The 15,182-nt window shown below is 50.2% G+C and overlaps 1 protein-coding gene across 3 annotated transcripts in view; it reads right to left on the bottom strand.

The window, feature by feature from the left end:
* The window catches only part of LOC137434379 (sodium/myo-inositol cotransporter 2), a 130,070-nt gene extending 115,242 nt beyond the window's left edge, over positions 1–14,828 (bottom strand). For all 3 annotated transcript variants that reach the window (XR_013624683.1, XM_078785439.1, XM_078785440.1), the window contains exon 1: positions 14,678–14,828. The gene's annotated coding sequence lies outside the window, so the exon portion shown is untranslated. The remainder of the gene's footprint in view (positions 1–14,677) is intronic.
* Between the last annotated feature and the right edge of the window lie 354 nt (positions 14,829–15,182).

Below are 15,182 nucleotides of genomic sequence, written 5' to 3'. Positions count from 1 at the left end.
ACTCCACACCACTCATTCCACACACCATTTACTCCACACCACTCAGTATTTTCACTTGCACCTGTGGAAGTGTAAATTTATGAAGCAAGCAACTTTTATGAGCCTCAACCCTCCATTCCTAGTCTGCAGGTGTTTTTTTAATGGTTTCCATGCAAACTTTGCGATCTCCCTGCAGTTGGCAAGTTATCTCCGGGACAGGCCCAGATTCTTAGTATAAGGCAATGGCAGATCGCATATTGCCATGGCGAAATCATTTTTTCTAACTGAAGGGAATATGTAATACAGATGGGATGTTTTTTGGAAAATAATGTGATGTTGGATCGAGTGCCTTATGCTTCAGTCACATTTGGCTCGGCGGCCGTAGGGTCTAAAAAATCTACGGCCACTAGCAATTATAGGGCGGCCGCAGTATTTCCACGGTCACACAATGTAGCAGTCACATATGTTTTTATTTTTCGGGTAGCTGCACGGGGTATTTAGAAATTGTGGAGACCGAAAACGTGGGGGTGCCGTACGGTCTTTGATTTGATGTCGCACGGTGACCTTAGGGCGTCCCTGCGGCGGCCATATAATTTTCAAGGCAGACGTAAGGTAGCCTCAAGGTGCCCGCAAGGCGACCGCAGGGGGGCCCTAAGGCGAACGTGCGGCCAGACGGACGGTAACGAGTGGGTATATATACCAGTTCTTTTTCATATGTATAACAGCACTTACAGTTGTCATGGCTACGGCTTGTCGAATTGCTACGGCCGACCTAGAAATGAAAAAAGTTATAACTCCTCGCTATAATTCCACGGCGACCCCTACGGCCTGTAAAAGATAGCCATACGCCCTAGGGCCACCCTGAGGCCACCTCAGAAACTCTGCGGCCGCCGCACGTTTCTGTCAATTTAGGGGGGGGTACGGCCGCCGTATCCTAGCCGTAGAGCAAATGTGACTTATGCTTTATGGAATTATATAAGCAAGTTGGAGAAAAGATATTGTTTTCTTGGTAAATAATTAAATAATACAACTGGAGCCACAATGTCTACCGAGGCTCTTTGAAGTGATTTGCTGGGTTAGAGGCTTAAACAAATGCTCGTTATGACAAATCGTTTCAGCTCGAGGTCTGGCAAACTACCATTGTTTAATAAAATTAGATGTAAATATCTGTAGGGTGTGTCCCCTCCCACTTTCGCCTACGTGACTTCTGGGGGATGGTAGTTCCGAAGTCCATTGTCAACTTAATGTTACAACTGGTTTTTGAGAAAAATTGTGTGTAGAACAAAAAAAAATTGCGTGCAGTTTTGAGTGTTAAAACAAAAATAAACTGAACAACGGTTCGGAAATAATCTATTTATATAAAGCAGTAAAGTATGTTTGTTTGTTTGTTTGTCCTCTTATAACTCGAGAACTACTCATCGCAGAGCAAAACCAAAGGCATATTCGGAATCAGTACGTCTCAGAGCAACTAGAGCACACCTTAAAATTTAAAAAACGTCACGTTTTAAAATTATGACGTAATCAGCGTATTTCGGAACGTTAATTTTTCAACGTCATATTCGGAATCAGTACGTCCCAGAGAAACTTTGTAACGTTAATTTTTCAACTTCATCCGATTGACATGGGACCAATGGCATGTGACAGAGAGTGAAACATACATGCTACATTTATTTGACGACAATGACTTCCGACTTCCGGGTTCGGAATGCGGGACCAATGCCATTTGACAGGGAATAAAAAATAAATGCGACATTCAATTGACAATGACTTCCGACTAGACTCCCCCCTCCCCCTCCCCTATCCCTTCTCCCCTCCCCCTTCCCCCTCCCTTTTCCCCCTCCCCCTCCCCCCCACTCATCCCCTCACCCCATCCCCCCCTCCCCCTCCCCTGCCCTCCCCCCTCCCCTCCCCCCATTGCCTTATTTCACCAAGTTCTATTGCCTCATTTCACCAAGTTCCTTCCCATACTCACACACACAACCATTCTCGACCAATGCCTCATTTCACCAAGTCCCTCCACAAACAATCTCATTCAAGCCCTCATTTCCGCCTAAAGCTCATCCTCCGACTCACACACAATTTCTACACACACACACAGCATCATTTAACTAACTATTTCCCCTAATACTCATGCTTTCCCCGTCTTCCCTTACACTAAGCACTTCCTCGTCATTAATATCCACCTAATCTGACTACGTCCCCACTACTTGTACAATGTCTCTACTTAATTCTCATGTCCCTACTGTCATTTCTCTAAATCCCTAACAATAACCTAGCCCGCCCTCGGCTAGTTTGCACTGCCATCCCCATAAACTATTGCTCCTGTGCCCCAAGTGTGAGGGATGGTAGAGCTACCATCCCTCTACATCGGACACTATCTCCCACTATCACTCCCCAGTCCTCTCGCACTATGAGCCCCCATCATTAGAGGTACTGAGTCCTGCCTCGGCCTCTGAGGCAGAAGCGATCCATGAGGGCGCCTGCTCGCCGGTGTAGGGTCTTAACTGATCAGCATGGACGATCCGAGGGAGGGCTCGTGGCCCCATTTTGATTTTAATGACCACGTCACAGATTTGTGACAGGACGACCCCCGGGCCTTGCCAGGGCGAGGTGAGTTTAGGACACCTGCCCTTCCGCCTCCGGGGATTGAAGAACCAAATCTTCATCCCCGGAGCGTACTGACTCCCCTGGCTCCGGTGGTCGTACCTGCGCTTCATCTTGGCACCCGCCAGCTGGAGCTGGCGGTGTGCGAAGGCATGGACCCTTTCCATGCCTTCCTCCAAGTGACGTGCATAGCCCTCCCCCGGCGGTGTATTAGTGGACTCTGGCACGGGACCGCATAGCAGGTCGGCGGGAGCCCGCAACTCCCGCCCATACATCAGCAACGCTGGACTGCATGCGGTGGCTCCGCGCTGGCTAGTTCGGTAGGCCATTAACAAATACGGGAGATGTTCGTCCCAGTCGTCCTGACGAGTGGTGGTGAACAATGCCAATTGTTGAACAAGGGTTCTGTGAAATCTTTCCACCATCCCGTCAGATTGATGTCTCAAGGGCGTTGTCCATGTCTTCCTAATTGACAGGAGTCTGCACACATCTTTTAATAATTGACTTTCAAAATTTTGACCCTGGTCGGTGTGCAGCTCCTCTGGAATCCCATGCCTACATACAAATCCTTCCATGAAGGCCTGTGCTACCACCCCGGCTTCTTGGTTGGGGAGGGCATAGGCCTCCGGCCACTTGGTGAAATAGTCCATTACAACGAGGATGTACTTGTTACCTTCGCTGGTGCGGGGTAGTGGTCCTAGAATATCCATAACCACCCGCTCAAGGGGGGCCCCCACCTGGTGTAATTGAAAGGGGGCCCTCATCCTCCGTGCTGGTCCCTTTTTAGCAGTACAGGCGTCGCATCTCCGACACCAGTCCTGTATATCGCGCCCCATATTTACCCAATAGAACCTCCGGCGGACCCGCGATGTAGTCTTTGTCCTGCCCAAATGGCCCCCGGAGCGGGTACCATGCACCTGCTGTAATATGATGTTCTTAAATTTGTCTGGGAATATCACCAGCCAGGAAGTTCTCTCAGAGGGAACCTCCACCCATTTGCGATATAAGATGTTATCCTTCAATTCCAGGGTTTGCCACCGAGCCCAATGTGCCTTTGTTGGCACCCCGAGGGGGGTGACCTCTTCCCCATTAGGTCTTTGCCCCAATCGAACCCATTCGTACACCAGTCCCAGTATGGGATCCTCCCGCTGGGCCGTGCTCCAAGCCAAAGTTCCAAATTCTTCATCTGCGGTGAGTGGCAAAATTGGCCCTCTCACCCGGGTTGCACGGACTACGAGGGTAGGGGTTGAGTCTGCCAATTTTTCCCTCCCCTTGTGTCTCGCACAAAATTTACAGTTTCCCCCCAGACAAGAACGTCAAGAGAGTGCATCGGCATTCCCATGGGCCTTCCTGGCCCTATGGGTCACACTGAAATCGTACTGCTGCAACTTTTCCAACCACCTTGCAATTTGGCCCTCAGGTTCCTTGAACCGGAGGAGCCATTGCAAGGAGGAATGGTCAGTTCGAACCAGAAATTTCCGCCCGTAATGGCTCATGGCAGCCAGCATAGCCAATAACTCTTTACGAGTGACGCAATAATTTCGCTCGGGCCTACTCATGGCCCGACTATAATACGCGATCACTCTCTCCACGCCCCCCTGTGTCTGGGACAAAACTGCGCCCAATCCTTCCTGGCTTGCATCCGTGTCCAGGGTAAATGTCCCATCACTAGTGGGGTATGCTAGAATGGGTGCGGATGTCAAACACCCCTTCAATGCTAGGAAGGCCTCTTGGCTCTCCCTTGTCCAATTAAATCTCGTCTCCTTCTCCGTAAGCCGGTGAAGGGGCCGGGCCAACTCTGCAATTTTGCCACAAAGCGCCGGTAGTAGGATCATAGTCCCAAAAATCCCCGCACCTCCTTGATGGTACGTGGTGCGGGCCACTCCTCTACCGCTGTAATTTTGCCTGGGTCTGTTTTTACCCCCTCGCGACCAATGACGTGACCTAAATAGACCACCTCTTTAGCAAACAAAGTGCATTTACTCGGACTCAGCTTCAACCCTGCCTGTCTGAGGCACCCAAACACCTGGTCCAAATTAGCTATGGCTTGGGGGAATGTTTTAGCATGCACCAGGACGTCATCCAGGTACACCAGGCATGACTGCCATGGCATGCCGCCCAGTACATGCTCCATCAATCGTTCAAAGGTGGCGGGGGCGTTACACAAACCAAACGGCATCACAGTGAACTGATACAGCCCCTTACCTGTGGAAAATGCCGTTTTCTCCTTCCCTGCCCTATCCATCTCCACCTGCCAATACCCACTCTTGAGGTCCAAGGTTGAGAACCAATTTGAGCCCGCAATGGCATCGAGGGCATCGTCAATTCTTGGCAGGGGATACGAGTCTTTGAGTGTCACGTTGTTTAGCTGGCGATAGTCCACGCAGAAACGCGTGGTCCCATCTTTCTTTTTGACCAGCACAACAGGTGACATCCAAGGACTTCCCGAGGGCTCGATGATACCTGCATCGAGCATTTTTTCTACCTGCTCGTCAGCTTCCTCCCTCTTGCTCCAAGGGAGCCGACGAATAAGCCGGCTGACGAATAAGCCGGGCCTCACCGGTGTGGATCTGATGTTTCACCAGGCCCGTACGTGCAATATCCTCGGAGGACAAGGAGAAGATATCCAAATGGGATTCAATTAATTTGTGTAAGGCCTCCCTCTGGGTACCCTCCAACTCTACGCTACTACGATTTACCATCTCACAAATGGGATCGGGCCAATTCCTACTACTTTTTGAAGACTCCCTCTGGGGCCGGCTCGGCTGGACGTTCTCATCCCTCACTGGCGCGACTTCATTAACTGGGGTGCAGCCGGCTATCTTCGTGCCCCGTCCTATAGTGCGTGGTTCCGTACTAATATTAATTACCCGGACGGCCACCACCGGCCCGTCCGTTTTTACGAGGGTGCGGCCCACGACTAAACCCGGGTTGGACTGCGCTGCCACCGGTTCGACTAGGCCGCAGGACTCCTGCCATGTTGGGCGAGCTAGTCATCGGACCGGCACTATTGCCTCGGCCCTCGGGGGAATGGTCACGGCCTCAGAAGCCTCCAGCTCCGTCCTCTCGGCCGTGCTCACCCCTCCCATTGGCAGCTCATCTATTCCCACTTGCAGGGTCCCCCGGCACAAATCGATTTTACAACCGCTGGCAGTCAACAAATCCAACCTGATTAGGCATGGGTCGCACACCTCCGCCACCCAAACTTCTATCTCCCTCTTTACCGATCCCAACTTGAGGGTTACAAAACCACACCCTATGATGGGGGCCGTTACCCCGGTAGCCAGCTGCAAATTATGATTTTCCAGACGCTGGATTTTATCCCAGCCGTCTGCACTCGAATTAAGGATCACAGGGCTGATGATCGTGGCGCTAGCTCCTGTGTCCACTACGGCGTCTACCCCCACGCCAGCAATTTTGCACCGAATTGTCAACCTACCTGTACCAATTTGGCCACAATAGATGACCTGTCATCAATGAGGGCACTTCTCCATCCCCTACTACCGAACACGGCCCTGTATGCTCGGCACTTACTAGTTTCCCGGGCCCTGGCGGGGGGGGGGGGGGGGGGGTGTCTGGGGTCGGCTGGTCCGACCCGTACGAGGTGGAGTTGATGGTCTCGGCTGCCGGGGTCCGTCCCGGCGCGGAGCTCGACACTCCCACGCACGGTGACCCAGCCGGCTACAATTAAAGCACCTCACCTGGTAAGGTGCTTGCCTCCAGTATTCCAAATTACACCCCCTGTAGGTCCTAATTGGGGCATTTGTCCGTAGCCTACTGGGTGCCACCTCTGGAGCCGCCTGCCATGGTCCAGATCCCGCCAGGCGCTGGTCCACCAGCCTTCAGACCATGCTGTCCAGGTCAGGGCCCCTTTTGGGGGCGGGCCCGTCAGAGGGCCGCCACCAGCCACGGGCCCTACCTGTCGCACCGCCACTGCGTGGCGCTCGCTGCTTCCCAACAGGCCGCAGCGTCGGCCGCCTGGCTCAAGATCCGCGGGCGCCACATGGCGAGCTGTTGCCGCAGCTCGGGGTCCGGGAAGGCCTGCATGAAATGGTCCAGCGCCAGGCTTTCCTGGGAGGTCGCTGCCATGTCGGCGTGTGCGGCGAATATCATAGACAAGCTCCCTGATGGTCGCCTGGGGCTTCCGTTTTCGCACCGCGAGCTGAGCTTTAACAAGCTCGCTCTGCTGTTCAATGCCAAATCGATTAATTAAGGCCGAGCGGAGTTCTGGCAGGGTGATAGCACCCGGTGGTAAGGCCGTCAGAACCTCCGCCGCCGCGCCGCGCAATGCCCCCACAAGGTGTACTCCACCTTCGTCCGGATTCCAACTGTTCCCCCTGCACACGTGATCGAATTGCGCCATGTACGCCCTCAAATCACTCTTGCCGTCATACGGCACGAGTGGAACCTTATGGCCACCCGAAGGCCGGACCCCGTGCGTCGCTCCCTGCGGAATTAGCACGGGGCCGAACAGTCCGGGCCCCCACAGTACACTATTCCCGGGGGGCTCGCGTGCGTCCCCCGTCCCTCCAAAGACTACCCCTGTCGGTGTCGATGCTTGGGTCGCCTCGTCGCAACCCGCTACCCATACCATTCCATTCTCGCACACCCCGGCTCACCAACACCTCTCACACTCCCCATGGTCGGACATCCCTGCACACACTCTCTCTCCACACAATCCGGACCAGTCGCACACCTTACCATTGGCCTCTCACGAACGCCCGGGTCTATCCCAACTCCCAAGCTTGTTGAACCTCCCCTCACACCATATACATTTCCGACATTATCGCCACTCACCTCGGCGCTTCTTCCTCTTCGCTCCTCCTTCACCACCTGCAAACTCTTTATTTGGTTAGCAAGCACGTCATCACGATGTGAACACAGACCTTGCACAAATTCCATCACCTCCTCCTTTATTTCATTTTTAGTCTCCCTTCGTCTCTTTTTAATTTCACTCACCCCTTCTTCCACCTCTTCTAATTTTTGTTTCACCACTTCTATTTCCCGGTGCGCCCCCACAATTTCTTCTTCTAAGGCCACCTTGGTTGTCTCTATATGGGTCCTGACTTCTCGTTCCCTCGCCCCCAACGTCTCTACCACCTCATCCAACCTCTTTGTCAGCCCCTCGTGTACCATCTGGCACTCTTTCTTCGTCGCTATCAGTTCTTTTTTTATTTCTTTTTGTGCTGATTTCAGCCCCCCCATCACGTCTGTGTTCTTACCCACTTGCTCCCCTAACTCTTTCTGTCCCACCGTCAGCTTCTCTACTTCCCGCGTCAACTCCTCTATACCCCCTCGTAGCCGAGCCGTACTCTTCCTCACCTTTATCCACGCGCTCCTCGCACTGCTTTACCTCGTCGCGTACCCCGGCGACCTCTTCACTCACCCCGCTCCTTATGTCCTACCCCATTTCTTCGATACCACCCTTATTTGTTCCAATTCGTTCTTTTGGGCGTCCATTTTACTTTCCAGCCCGTTTTTTACCTTCTCTATTTGACCCCCCATCTGCTTTATTTCCCAGGCGGATTTGTCCCTCATTTCCCTCAATTGGCCCCCCATTTTGTTTTCCAACCCTTTTATTTCCCAGGTGGATTTATCACTCTGGGTGTCCAATTTGTTTTCCAATCCCGTTAACCCATCTTTCATTCCTTTCAATTGATTCTCTTGGGTGGCCATCCTGTTTTCCAACCCCACTAACCCCTCTTTCATTTCTCCCATATCATTTTTCAATCCCCCAATTTGATTTCCCAATTGCTCACTCCGAGCATTCATCCCATGCTCTGTCTCTAACATACAAGCCCTCATTTGTACCATAAAGGTGTCCATATACAATTGCATATCTACCACCCCCACTTACGCAGCGGGCACGTCCTGGCGCCGCCATTTTCTTCCCTTGCTACCCCTACTGCTGCACCCTCATCCATGCTCTCCTCCATTTCTCCCACTTCTTCCCAGGGGTCCTGGGTTAATTCTAATTCCTCTATCTCTATCTCCTCATTTACCCCCACCGGCATCCGACCGTCTTGACTAGCCATGGCACGATTTCAATTTGGATTGAAATAAAATTTCGGCCGCTCGTAATTTGGAGTGCGTTAGGCGCACTTCGGGTCCAATCCCACTTCCCTGACACCAATTGTTGCGGATCTCAACGTCGGCCTTTCCCCTTACCAAGGGGGGATTAGTCCCCTTGTCTTTTATCTAGCCGACGCGATCCGGGGCTATGACGTTCCTTCCGGTCAGCGTTGAATAGGGTGGTAGGCCGAATTATTCCTATTAGCTAATTACCAACGCCTCCCGGGAAGCAAGGAAATAACCCCGCCTGAACCACGGTTTTAGTGGAAACGCCGAGCGATAGCGAGCCGTGATCCGAGCCGTTAACAAGAACTAACCCGATTTGAGCGGTTCCGAATCATGCCGCGCTTACCCAATGGAGGAAAAGACTGATACGGTCGAATCAGGAAAAACAGGAAGGACCGATTGGTTTATTATAATTTGCACAGGAAGGAAGAGAAGTACACACAGAGAAGCTTATACAGTCTTAACTTATCCCTGGACAAACGGGCCCGCACACACACAGACACACTCACACGGGGATGTCGATGGTCAGGGTTGATGGTTCAGGGATGATGGCATCCAGGCAGCTCACTCCGGTCCTCGACTCGTACCGTGCAGCAGATGGTCAGGCGGCAGCGGCTGGGAACTCTCCTCGTGTCGTTCGCGTGGAGCGGACAATTACAGGGAGGAATGCGTGCGAAAGATAGGCTGGCGGTTACTGGCGACCACGGTCGCATATGTAATAAATGCACTCGCGGCTCAGCCGCATATGTAATAATCGGCAGCCCGAACGTGCCGCCCAATGCGTTTTCCTCACGAGGCCACTCTATGCAGTTCTCTTGCAAAGCGCGTATATTCCTTCTGGCCAGTCCTTTTCAATGAGTGCAGTTGCATCAGTCCTGTGGAAGGGCCTTGCGTGCGCGTTTATATAGCACCGCCCAGCGAACCCTCTGGAATTAGCCAGCCGCGCTCTACCACGCCCCTCACGCCATTCCACCCGAGCCCTGGTTGGTTGTTGGCTCTTACCGGCTCCGCCCTTGACGTGCTGCTTGACGTGGCCACACCCCGACCTCGCGCTCCTCCCCCTTTTCCAGGCCTACCTCGTGGCATTTGGCTGGTTTGAGCATCCTAATGCGAGGGGCAATCGCAACAAGCGTTACGCCTAGCTCCCCCGTCGGGGAAGTGATGCGAGTTGACAAAGTGGAACACGCAGAAAACATGCTATGATATGATATTTCGCTCACAAGGGTCAGACAAACATGGAGGTGGCCATCTTGGATTTTGACGTGGCGACCCAATTTTAAACAGCATTCTTCCGTGTGCCTAGATACACCCACACACCAGATTAGAAGTTGGTACTTCGCTTATTTTTCGAGATATTTCGCTCACAAGGTTCAGACATATATATGGTGGCGGCCATCTTGGATTTTGACGTGGCAACCCAATTTTCAATAGCTTTCTTCCTTATGGCGAGATACACCCACACACCAAATTAGAAGTTGGTACTTCGCTTATTTTTCAAGATATTCATCTCACAAGGTTCGGATATACATGGCGGAGGCCATCTTGGATTTTGACATGGCGACCCAATTTTCAATAGCGTTCTTCCTTATGCCTAGATACACCCACACACCAGATTAGAAGTTGGTACTTCGCTTATTTTTCAAGATATTTCACTCACAAGGGTCAGACATATATATGGTGGCGGCCATCTTGGATTTTGACGTGGCGACCCAATTTTCAATAGCCTTCTTCCTTATGGCGAGATACACCCACACACCAAATTAGAAGTTGGTACTTCGCTTATTTTTCAAGATATTCATCTCACAAGTGTCGGACATACATCGTGGTGGCCATCTTGGATTTTGACGTGGCGACCCAATTTTCAATAGCTTTCGTCCTTATGCCGAGATACACCCAAACACCAGATTAGAAGTTGGTACTTCGCTTATTTTTCAAGATAGTCATCTCAAGGTTCAGACAGACATGGCGGTGGCCATCTTGGATTTTAACGTGGCGACCCAATTTTCAATAGCGTTCTTCCTTATGCCTAGATACACCCACACACCAGATTAGAAGTTGGTACTTCGCTTATTTTTCAAGATATGCAGGTTACAAGGTTCAGACATACATGGCATCAGACATACATGGCGGCGGCCATATTGGATTTTGACGTGGCGACCCAATTTTAAACAGCGTTCTTGCTTGTGCCTAGATACACCCACACACCAGATTAGAAGTTGGTACTTCGCTTATTTTTCAACATATTTCGCTCACAAGGTTCAAACATATATATGGTGGTGGCCATCTTGGATTTTGACGTGGCGACCCAATTTTCAATAGCCTTCTTCCTTATGGCGAGATACACACACACACCAAATTAGAAGTTGGTACTTCGCTTACTTTTCAAGATATTCATCTCACAAGTGTCAGACATACATCATGGCGGCCATCTTGGATTTTGACATGGCGACCGAATTTTCAATAGCGTTCGTCCTTATGCCGAGATACACCCAAACACCAGATTAGAAGTTGGTACTTCGCTTATTTTTCAAGATATTAATCTCACAAGGTTCAGACATACATGGCGGTGGCCATCTTGGATTTTGACGTGGCGACCCAATTTTAAACAATGTTCTTGCTTGTGCCTAGATACACCCACACACCAGATTAGACATTGGTACTTTGCTTATTTTTCGAGATATTTCGCTCACAAGTTTCAGACATATATATGGTGGCGGCCATCTTGGATTTTGACGTGGCGACCCAATTTTCAATAGCTTTCGTCCTTAGGCCGAGATACACCCACACACCAAATTAGAAGTTGGTACTTCGCTTATTTTTCAAGATATTCTCTCACAAGGTTCAGACATACATGGCGGCGGCCATCTTGGATTTTGACGTGGCGCCCCAATTTTCAATAGCGTTCTTCCTTATGCCTAGATACACCCACATACCAGATTAGAAGTTGGTACTTCGCTTATTTTTCAAGATATGCAGGTTACAAGGTTCAGACATACATGGCATCAGACATACATGGCATCAGACATACATGGCGGAGGCCATCTTGGATTTTGACGTGGGTTGCACCCACACACCAAATTAGAATGCGGTCCTTCGCTTACGCACGCACGCCCGCACACCCGCACGGAGGGGAAAGCCATAGTCCCCCTTTCGCTCCGCTGAGCGATGGGGGACAAAAATGGGGCGCAGACTGGATGCTGCCCAACGAGGTAGATTTGGAGGGTGGGCCACAAAATGAATGGGACCTAAGCTTATTTATTTATTTACACAACGCAGGTATCACTATTGGAAATGGCCTTATTCTCACATATACTATGACATAACTAATGTTCTAAGGTGGCCTACGTGTTGCATGTGGACTAACTATGGGGGCAAACCTTTAACCTTTATTAATCAAATATGTACATTCTCAGAACCGCAACAATATATTATATATATATTATATTGTTGCGGTTTTGAGTCTGTCAAGTGAGTTTAATAAAGGCTAAAGTCTGCCCCCCATAGTTAGTCACACAAGCAACATGTAGCCTCGCGATAGTATAGTTATGTCTTAGTATTTGTGAGCTTAGTTCCTCTCCTTTGTTAATTCTGCGTTGAGTATGAGCCAGGAAAATAGGCCCTACTGCCACCGGTCATCCTACATCCGTCGCCACAACCCCTTTTGTGTTAACGTTGGTTCATATTGGGCAGTTAACACGAGGCAGGCAGAGGAGGATCGGGGCGGAGTCGAGGCAGAGCGGCAGGAGCGATGACGGTAAGCATGAGCCGCCAATCAGAGCTCGAGGGTGGTGGCATCAGAGGGCGTGTGAGAAGAGTCTGGTGAGTTCCAGAAGGTTTGATGACCTTGAGGGGGGGGGGGGGGCGTAGCTATAAAACCCGCTGTGCAAAGCCCTCGAAAGGACTTGCATTGGAGGACTGCTGCCGGTTGAACTTGATCATTGCACGAGAACGCGCGCACTAACCAACACCAAGTGTATTGAAGAAGAGGAGTTGGTCGTTACATATACGCGGGCGCAGCCAGGCACGTTTATAACGAAATAGCACATTTCAGCCGCGCGAGTGAACGAGGCTGAGTAACCACCAGCCGCGCTAAAGTCCGCCCTCTACCGTTTCGCCCCGATCATCTGCTTTGTACGAGAGACGCGCTACGAGTCCCTGTCTTCGCCTGCCACCATCTTCGCGGGACGTGCCGGGGACCATGGAGAGCTGGACGAGGACCATCCCTGGACGCGTTGGGGAACACCTGCCCATCTGCAATCCCCTGTATGAGTGAGACGGGCCCGTTGTCCCAGGGATAAGTTAAGGCTGTTGAAGGCGATTCTGTGTCTCTTCGTCCTTGAACTGTAAATACGTGTGGGAACAATTAAACCCATCTGTTCTTCCTTTATTCTTGATTCAATCGTTTGCGATTTCTCCAGTTGACCAAGCGTGGCACGATTAAGATCGCTCCAATCGGGTTCCACTGAGTAAGACTGCGCGGACCACGTGTACGCAATCCGCTCGGCGTACAAACATCACACGTGGTTCGTGCGAGGCTTGTTTCCTCGTTTCCGTGGCGGCGTGGGTACTTAGGTACGAGCGAGAATTGGTCCCGAAACCCTGTTTCCACGCTTGCCCGGGAAGGACGTAATAAGTCTCGGTTCCGCCAGGCCAGTAAAGACAAGGGAATTAATCCCCCCCTTTGATAAGGGGAAGAAGGCCGGCGTAGAGAACTGCAACAATATATATATATATATATATATATATATATATATATATATATATATATATATATATATATATATATATATATATATATATATATATATATATATATATATATATATAAATTTAAAAAAAAATATATATATATATATCAGTGGACCTTTGCCATGCACAGTGAGCGCTACAGAGCAGTTCTGATCTTGTGTGGAGGGCTTGCGTTGTGTTACGGGACCAGTTGAAGACGAGTGACTTTGCATGCCGATTTCCCTATGCACATTTTCCCAAATATAACATGGGAGCAACTCGAACGTCACTCGGTAGAGAGCCTACCCCACCAGGCTGAACAGTTTACATTTTGTATCCACCGATAGGCCGGATCAGGATTCGGACCTGAACCAAAATCGAATCAGCTTGTTCTTGTCACCTAACAAACTCATCCACCAAGTTTACTCAAAACTCGTCCATAACTTCTTTGAAATATCATGTTATATATCGTTTTTCACGATCTCTCAATGTTGAAGAATCACTTAAAAATTAAATAACTCTTGTATCCAAATCCATATTCAGATCTTCACCAAAATCGAATCTATTTGTCCTGGTCACACACACAACCTGTCCACCAAATTTCGGCCGAATCCGTCCACAACTTTTTGAGATATACTGTTCACAGACAAAGACAGGCAGACACAGACAGGCAGACACAGACAGGCAGACACAGACAGGCAGACACAGCCAGGCATACGTGAAAACATAAGTCATAAGACATAACCTCCATCCATCAACCTTCGTTTGCGGGGGTAATTATGACAAGTATGCACGTGCATATGGCTGCATAGCAAAAAAAACACAAAGAAAAACCGAATCGGAGCAGACTGCAAACGTTAGGGCTTTTTGTTAGGAATCCAAAATTGCTGGCTTTCATGTTGGAGAAAGGGAAGAAAAGGATGGAGGCAGATGTAGATCCTAGTAGATCTGAAAAGCGTCAAAAAAAAAGAAAGAAACACGAAGCAAATCTAGGAGCTCACAATGCACGTCGGCAAAACCAATTATGATATAATATTTAATCACATTTCAGGATTTGTCCAAATGTGAAAACAACACGAGCACCTTCCGAATGCACAAGCAGAACACGAACACCAAACCCCGAGCACAAGGTGCTTCACTTCCGAGCGCGACGTACCGATACCGAGCACTTTTAGCTTACAACGACCGTTAATCCGTTATATCATCGCATCAAATCACAGCACGAAACGCACGTCAACTTGACGTCGTGCTCGCGTACATTTACGCACGAACGACACCGCCGTCTTACCCAGTGCCGCGCCGTGCGATGCGGTCGAGTTTCGAGAACCTTCTGACACGGATTTACCACAAACAGCACAAACCACGCATGACGCGGATTACCACCACGATGAGGACTGTACAAATAAGTAGGATGATGAGTCATGACACACCCTTCAAAATAGGGGGCGGGGCGAAGTTTCACCTCGAGCCACGCCCAATGGGGATATTCCATACCGAAGTGCCCCAGGCAGGTTGATACTGCACGCCAGGAATCATAAATTAATCATGGGTCCATGGTAGTCAGGACCCTTAGGGATATTTTGGGGCCGTTTGGTTCAAATTCCTCCAAAAGCACCAAATTTGGCCCAGATGTTGCCCATGCCATACTCTTTCGATTTTTGACTGGCGCCAAGACAGGCGCCCCCCCCCCCCCCGGGGGGCCCATATTGGCGAAATACTAAATGGCCGCCACCCGGATTAGAGGAAAATCAGTTAAATAACCAAAAGTTGGAATCATGTATGATACCACTTTT

This window comes from Myxine glutinosa, chromosome 10 (genome assembly GCF_964187855.1).
Source record: "Myxine glutinosa chromosome 10, kmMyxGlut1.1, whole genome shotgun sequence".
Lineage (NCBI taxonomy): Eukaryota > Metazoa > Chordata > Myxini > Myxiniformes > Myxinidae > Myxine > Myxine glutinosa.
The sequence above is the reverse complement of the archived record's forward strand: the minus strand, read 5'-3'. Positions and strand labels throughout refer to the sequence as shown.